Here is an 8628-nt window from a genome sequence, read left to right as displayed (position 1 = left end):
TCCTGTGTCATGGCAAAATCAAATTGTCAAAATCCAGGGTTCGCCATTTCCACACCGTTAGACTTTTGCGGAGCATTTTGATAATTTTTGATCACCCATCCTGACCAAATTTCAGCTGTCTCGGTGTTACAGTGTTTGAGTAAATAGCTTTTGAAAATAGTCAAAAATGACCCAAAATTGTAAATACATCTGACACATAATTCAAAATGGCCGACTTCCTGTTGGATTTGGAGCATGGGTGTCAATTACATTTTTGTGCATCTTGAGGAGTTACATATGGCTGCCAAATTTCATAGCTGTAGGTTACATGTACTGGTCGGAGTAAATGTTGGAAATTTTTCAGGTAGCGCTATGGAGCCATTTTGACACATTCAAATGAAATTCCCATAAAACCTGAAATGGTTCACTAGTCGTGATGTGTGTGTTAATTTTGGTGAGCTACTGAGCATTTTTAACCTGTAAGAAACGGCCAATGTTTCGTTGCCACGGCAGCAGTGTTTTATTGATCATCAAAATCTTCACACTGTGGCATCGTCAAGGCATGAACAGTGATCTGTCCAAATTTAAGAATGATATGATAAAGTATCGGGCAATGGTATCTGTAAATGTAAGGACAAATACTAGTTATTGCCAATAGGTGGCGCTATGACAATTTTCAAATTTGTCAGTGTGGATCTGTTCAGACCCAGACTGGTGTCCATCACATGAAGTTTGGTCCCGATTGGGCCAATTGCGGCTGAGATATGAATAATTTAATTTTCATGAAATTTGCCGCAACACCATGGCCACGCCCTTTGACGACAAGTCACCATTTTCTCTGGGAATCATCATTAATGTGTCTAGGCTTATGTCACCAAATCTGAGGTCAATCTGATCAGCTGAGTAAGAATACTACATGAAAGTGTAAAAAATGTGTACTTCCTGACACCACAAGGTGGTGCTATGACTTTCAATGTACATAACCACATGGAAGTCGTCAGGGTGGGACTGTGATCATACTTGTAAAATTTCAGGCAGATTGGAGCATGTTCAACAGTTACACACCACTTCCTGTTTCATGGCGAAGAATCAATATTTTGGGGAGTCGTCACGGCCACGCCCTTTGCTTTTTGTGGAGCATTTTGATAACTTTTCATCAGGAAGGACTGTTGAATATACTGGCCAAATTTGAGGTCTCTCGGACTTACCTCCGCTGAGCTATTAATCTCAAAATATTTCCAGCTAATTCAAGATGATCAACTTCCTGTTGGGTTTAGGGCATGGTCATGATTGGCTTTTTCGTGTGTCTTGATGTGCTGCACATGCCCACCAAATATTGTAGCTGCAGATGAAACGTCCTGGCAGTTGGCCTAATGGCCACTTTTTCAACTTTGCAGAGGGTGCTATGGAGCCATTTTTCCACATGCATGAGCCACTCCCATAAAATACGTAATTTTTTGCCAGTCCCAATGTGCATGCCAACTTTCATGTGTTTTGAGAAGGCCGCAAAAAGTGCAATTCAAAAGTCCGCCAAATAGTTGGGTCATCTACGATGGTTCCGTGACCGTTGAGCTTAAAGGTTCGTTTCTTGGTGGATTTGTCATCTATGAAGAATAAATAAAAAATTTGGCCCCCATGTCCCTCGCAAAAATGTGGGCATAACCCGTGAACACTGCAAATCCAAAATGGCTGCCGCGAGCTATTTTGGAAAATATCTTTTCAGTGGTTTGGCCCACAGAACCCCACAGCATATGGTTTCTGTCATTTTTTGGGTCCAGGATCTCATATTTGATGTTGATTTAATGATTGGACCTGTTTTTGACCTTCAAATTCAAAATGGCCACCATAAAATCCAAAATGGCCGCCATCATTAATATCAGAAATGATCTCTATTTTTTTTTTTTTTACTACATGGCTCAAACGTGGATAGTTTCTTGGACTTTTTAAAGTTGTAGGATAAGTATTTAGTGTTTGCTCGAAGGTTTGACATGATGAAAGGCGCAACAAAAAAGTTAGCAAACATAAAGACTCAAGGAAAGTGAAAATGTAAAAATGTGTAATACTGCTGTTAGCCACCACTTTAGGTGTTGACCCTTGTGGCACGATGAGGTCCAGAATTTACGACTTGACAAGGTTTTTTTTTTTTTTTGGGGGGGGGGTTGGCTTTTTTGGGGGGCTTTTTTTTGTGTTTTTATGGTTTTTTGAGGGTGGTTTTTTTTTTGATTTTGTAATATATTCGAACGAAAACTTAGTTTTATAGATATGGTACTGAGCCTACTAAAATGTTAGAATGTTGACATATCAAAGATGAATGGCTACTTTTTACTCAACCCTGACCTTCAGTATGATAATCATGGATTTTACTGCTTGTTTATCTTGTAATTTACAGTAAAGTAGATGTTTGTAAATATGCTAAGTTGCAAGAGAAGAAACAGCTAGGTGGGGATAACCTCTGTTTCACTTCCATACCACAGAGCAAAGCAGAATTTATAAGCATTAAGTATGTTCAGATCAAAAGGCTGTAGCAGAAGCAATGGTAGGACAGACCTTCCATTTAACTTCCAAAGGTCAAAGGCAAAGAAGACTGTTGTTTGATAGAAAATATGTAGCAGAAACAATGGTAGGACGAACCTTCCATTTCACTTCCAAAGCACAAAGCTGATGCAGACTGCTGTTTGATTAACAAAAGTACAAAAGTACAAAAATCCCCAAAAGAAACCCATAAAAACGCAAAAAAAGCAAAAAAAAAAAAAAACACAACCCCAAAAAAACAAAAACCCCTTGTCAAGTCGTAAATACTGGGCCTCATCGTGGCACAAGGGTCAACACCTAAAGTGGTGGCTAACAGCAGTATTACACATTTTTACATTTTCACTTTCCTTGAGTCTTTATGTTTGCTAAACTTTTTTGTTGCGCCTTTCATCATGTCAAACCTTCAAGCAAACATTAAATACTTATCCTACAACTTTAAAAAGTCCAAGAAACTATCCACGTTTGAGCCATGTAGTAAAAAAAAAATAGAGATCATTTCTGATATTAATGATGGCGGCCATTTTGGATTTTATGGTGGCCATTTTGAATTTGAAGGTCAAAAACAGGTCCAATCATTAAATCAACATCAAATATGAGATCCTGGACCCAAAAAATGACAGAAACCATATGCTGTGAGGTTCTGTGAGCCAAACCACTGAAAAGATATTTTCCAAAATAGCTCACGGCAGCCATTTTGGATTTGCAGTGCTCACGGGTTATGCCCATATTTTCGCAAGGGGCATGGGGGCCAAATTTTTTATTTATTCTTCATAGATGACAAATTCACTGAGAAACGAACCTTTAAGCTCAACGGTCACGGAACCATCGTAGATGACCAAACTAAAAGAATAATAATAATAATTAAAGCTGCAAGCAGTGATGGACGGGTCGTCGCATCCATGCTGGTCGCGAACCCACGCATGTCCACCAGGTGGCTCTGTGACCGAGTGTATATGTCGACCTGTGGATGTGATGAGGGCTGGCCTCTGATCACACATGTAAAATTTTGGCCCGATTGGAGCATGTTCAGACTAGTTATAGAGCACATCCTGTCCATCCACCAGGTGGCGTTGTGACTGAGAGTGTATTTCAAAGAATGGATGTGATGAGGGTTGGACTCTGATCACACATGTAAAATTTGAGACAGATTGGAGCATGCAGAGGATAGTTATATAGCAGCTGATGTTTCATGGTGAAGCATGAAAACTCTGATGGTCACCATGGCCACGCCATTTGGCTTCTGGGTATCATTTTGATAACTTTTCATCACCAAGACCTGCTTGTGTGGACTGACAAAATTGCAGGTCTCCTGGAGTTACTCCTGGAGGAGTTCACTTTCAAAAATGAGAATAATCATCAAAAATCTCACAATTAATCCAAGATGGCGGACTTCCTGTTGGGTTTAGGGCATGACTCCAGGAGGCTTTTTTGTGCATCCTGATGTGCTCTATAAGCCTCCCAAATTTCATGGATGTAGGCGAAACATGCTGGGGGGGCTGTTTGTTAAAAATACTGTAGGGGGCACTATAGCATGTGCAGTGCCGAGATGCATACGGTGTTGTTCCTTGGGTCGATGGTGATGTGTGTGGTAATTTTAGTGAGCACTGGAGTATTCCTAACCTGTCAGAAAGGACTTTGTTTATCATGGCGAAATTTAGTTGCGACGGCAACAGCGTTGCATGAAATGTCAGCCTTCACAGTGTGAGATTTTCAAGAGGTGAAGACTCGGCTGACCAATTTCCTGCATGATATCACCAAGTTTGGGGTCACTGTACCTGAAAATATAAGGCCTTAAACTTACTATTACCAACAGGTGGCACTATGACTTTTTCAGAATTTATGAGTGTGGATGTGTTCAGACTGGACCTGGTATCCAGCATGTGAAGTTTGAGGAAGATAGGATCTTGTTCAGCTGAGGTATGAATAGTTAAATTTTCATGGCAAAACATCAAAATTCGCCGCACCGCCACAGACACACCGGCTGAATCCCAAACCGCCCCCTACACACTCCCCCTACACTACCGAGTGTCACTCCAAAAGAAGTCACACTCGCAGCTATGGAGGGCACTTTAATTGAAGGGGGAGGGTATAAATACGATCGTCAGGAATGGGACACCCTGTCGCCTCACCGGAAAACGGAAGACGTCATCGCCATGGTAACACAAAGACGCCTACTGTGCATGGCTGTAGCGCTGTGGCACAGGTTGCAGGCAATGATGTGGGGGCTACATTCTGCTTCAAATAATTTGAAGTCATCCCACATGTTTTCCAATCCTATTATCTGGCATCTCAAATCCAACAAATGAATGAATAAATGAATTCTGTCAGTTGTGTTCAAATTTTAAGGTGTCAGGGGGTGCACAATTAACCCTTGGATGCATGGCCAACCAATACCTACACTCTTCCATGGGTGGGGTCAAAAATGACCCCAACTGAAATCAATGCATTTTTGCAATAATCTTGAGACATTTCTTTCATGTTGGTTAGATATTATATATTTTGTTCAACAAAAGAGTATTTTCAGTTTTGATATGTTCTTTCTTCACTTTTAATTCAAATTTTATCACATAACAATCACTGAAACGGCATCAAAAAATGTTTAATCTTCCTCCTTATTTTAAAACAGACAGAGGGACACATAAATTAACATTCAGTAACAATAATCAATAACCGTGTAGATCTGGAGAAGGCGTACGACCGTGTCCCCCGAGGGGCTTTGTGGGGGGCACTGCGGGAGTATGGGGTCCGAGGCTCATTGTTACGGGCCGTTCGGTCCCTGTACAACCAAAGTGAGAGCTGTGTCCGCATACTCGGCATTAAGTCAGACACGTTTCCGGTGGGTGTTGGACTCCGCCAGGGCTGCCCCTTGTCTCCAATCCTGTTTGTGGTTTTCATGGACAAGATTTCAAGGCGCAGTCGTGGTGGGGAGGGTTTTCAGTTTGGGAGCCTCAGGATCGCTTCTCTGGTTTTTGCGGATGATGTGGTTTTGTTGGCATCCTCAGACCGTGACCTCCGGCACGCACTGGAGCGGTTTGCAGCCGAGAGTGAAGCGGCAGGGATGCGGATCAGCACCTCCAAGTCCGAGGCCATGGTTCTCTGCCGGAAACCGGTGGAGTGCTTCCTCCGGGTTGGGGGGGAGTTGCTTCCCCAAGCGAAGGAGTTGAAGTATCTCGGGATCTTGTTCACGAGTGATGGGAAAATGGAGCGAGAGATGGACCGGCGGATTGGTGCGGCGTCAGCAGTAATGCGGGCGTTGTACCGAACCGTCGTGGTGAAGAGGGAGCTGAGCCATAAGGCGAAGCTCTCGATTTACCAGTCCATCTACGTTCCAACCCTCACCTATGGTCATGAGCTTTGGGTAGTGACCGAAAGAACAAGATCGCGGATACAAGCGGCCGAAATGAGCTTCCTCCGTAGGGTGGCTGGGCTCAGCCTTAGAGATAGGGTGAGGAGCTCAGACATCCGGAGGGAGCTCGGAGTAGAGCCGCTGCTCCTTCGCATCGAAAGGAGCCAGTTGAGGTGGTTTGGCCACCTGATTCGGATGCCTCCAGGGAGACTTCCTCTGGAGGTTTTCCGAGCACGTCCGTCTGGGAGGAGACCCCGGGGCAGACCCAGAACTCGCTGGAGAGATTATATATCTCGTCTGGCCTGGGAACGCCTCGGGATCCCCCAGGAAGAGCTGGAAAGCGTCGCCGGGGGGAGGGACGTCTGGAACGACCTGCTTCGCCTGCTGCCCCCTCGACCCGGCCCCGGATAAGTGGAGGAAAATGGATGGATGGATAATCAATAACATTCATAACAATCATAACATTCAATAACATCCATTCAACATTCATGTTCAGACACAAACATGTCTCTTCTCACTTTTCACAGCTTTCACAGACTATTTTCTTGTGGCTGTGACCATTGCAGACAGAGCTTTTGCATTTCCAACAGAAGTTGGTGGCTTTGGGGTCTAAAACTATAAATCATTTGTAGCTTTGTAAGTAAATCTACGGGCGTGCGCGCACACACACACACACACACGCACACACACACACACACCTCCACTCACATTCACACTGTTGTTACACTGTTATTACACAGTATGTTAGCTCACAGGATTGTTAGGTAAAAGTATTGTTAGCAAACACAAACACACACACACACACACACACACACACACACACACACACTAACCCATTAGGTAGCCTATTATATGATCATCGATTATTCAATGGTGTATGTGTGTGTGTGTGTGTGTGTGTGTGTGTGTGTGAGAGAGAGAGTGTGTGTGTTTGTGTTAGCTAACAATACTTTAGCTATCAATCCTGTTAGCTAAGATACTGTGTGATAACAGTGCAACAACAGTGTATGAGTGTATGTGTATGCGTGCGTGCGTGCGTGCGTGCGTGCGTGTGTGTGTGTGTGTGATTGTGTTAGCTAACAATACTGTTTCCTAATAATAATGTTAGGTAACAGTATTGCAAGCTAGCCACAAACTAGGCAAATTTCACAGATATTCACATAAAATTCACATATTCTGTCAATGAAAAATAAGTTCATAAATGGAGATAATACTTACATGTATAATGCTCTGCAAAAATGACCTCCTAGGTGATGGGACTGCTGACATCAGTTGTATGAGGGACAATAAATGTTTATTTACACTCACAGTTGCCAAGAATCAATGTTAAGTGAAATATCCCATTGGAAATACTTGGGGTCATTTTTGACCCTGCCCATGGAAGAGTGGGGTACTGATACAAAGACATTCCTCTACTAATATGCGCAGATTAATTAACATAATAGATTATTCCACAGTACATCATTTAGAATCCACAATCATCTCGTTAGACGCAGAAAAAGCATTTGATCGAGTAAATTGGAAATTTCTGTTTGCAACATTAAACAGATTTGGTTTTGGGCCATCTTTTATAGACTGGATAAAAATCTTTCATAATAACCCGGCTGCTTGTGTTAAGACCAATGACCAGACTTCTCCAAGTTTCTGTTTGCAGAGAGGCACTAGGCAGGGCTGCCCACTTTCTCCATCACGTTTCGCCATCTTTATTGAACCTCTTGCAGCTGCCATAAGACAAAATACAGACATCAGAGGAATCCAAGCCAACAATATAGAACATAAAATAAGTCTTTATGCAGATGATGTATTACTTTTCCTAAATAACTCCAAATCATCCATCTCCCAGACAATTACGCTTATTAATACATATTCATTGATATCTGATTATTCTATCAACTGGTCTAAGACTATAGCCATGCCTATTAATTGTGACATACCAAGAATATCTAACATCACAATACAGTCTGGAAACCTCAGATATTTAGGCATAAATATCTCTCCCAGGATATCAGAACTTACAAAACTAAATTATGTTCAGTTATTGAAAACAATAGAGGATGATCTTATACGGTGGAAGCACTTACCCATATCACTCATGGGGAGAGTAGCCACTATTAAAATGATGGTTTTACCTAAAGTTAACTATGTATTCTCAATGATACCATCCAAACCATCTTCCTGTTGGTTTAAATCACTGGACTCATATATATCCAAATTTCTTTGGAAAAACAAACCATCACGTATCAGTTTAAAGACTCTACAACAGACTAAAGATAGAGGTGGACTGGATTTACCTAACTTCACTCACTACTTCCTAGCTAGCAAGTTGCAGTATATTTCCAAATGGTTAAAACCTAGTAATGTAGATGAGTTATGGTTAGATGTGGAGCAAGCAATATGTGAGGACATAGCCGTTTCTGACTTGCCATTTATCAGCACAACTATTAAATCTCATCAGTGTTTCAAAAGCATTAATATCAGCTCCTCTTTCATGGCTTGGTGGGAATTTCTAAAATTAAGTAAGTCTTCAGTCACTTGGTCCTGCAAAAAGCCAAATATTTGAAAGGGACAAAGATCTATGTAAACGAAGATTACACTGAAGAGGTTCTGAGAAAGAGGAAAGAATTGCTTCCAAAAATGAGGGAAGCAAGAGAAAAGGGGAATATAGCATTTCTAAGACATGACAAGCTAATAATACATCCACGTACTAGTACACCCAAAAAGTCCTAAAGCAATAGAGCTATAATGTTACAGCTTTTAAATTAAATTGAACA

The sequence above is a fragment of the Acanthochromis polyacanthus genome, chromosome 10 (genome assembly GCF_021347895.1).
Source record: "Acanthochromis polyacanthus isolate Apoly-LR-REF ecotype Palm Island chromosome 10, KAUST_Apoly_ChrSc, whole genome shotgun sequence".
Classification (NCBI taxonomy): Eukaryota; Metazoa; Chordata; class Actinopteri; family Pomacentridae; genus Acanthochromis; species Acanthochromis polyacanthus.
Note: the sequence above shows the minus strand (reverse complement) of the source record.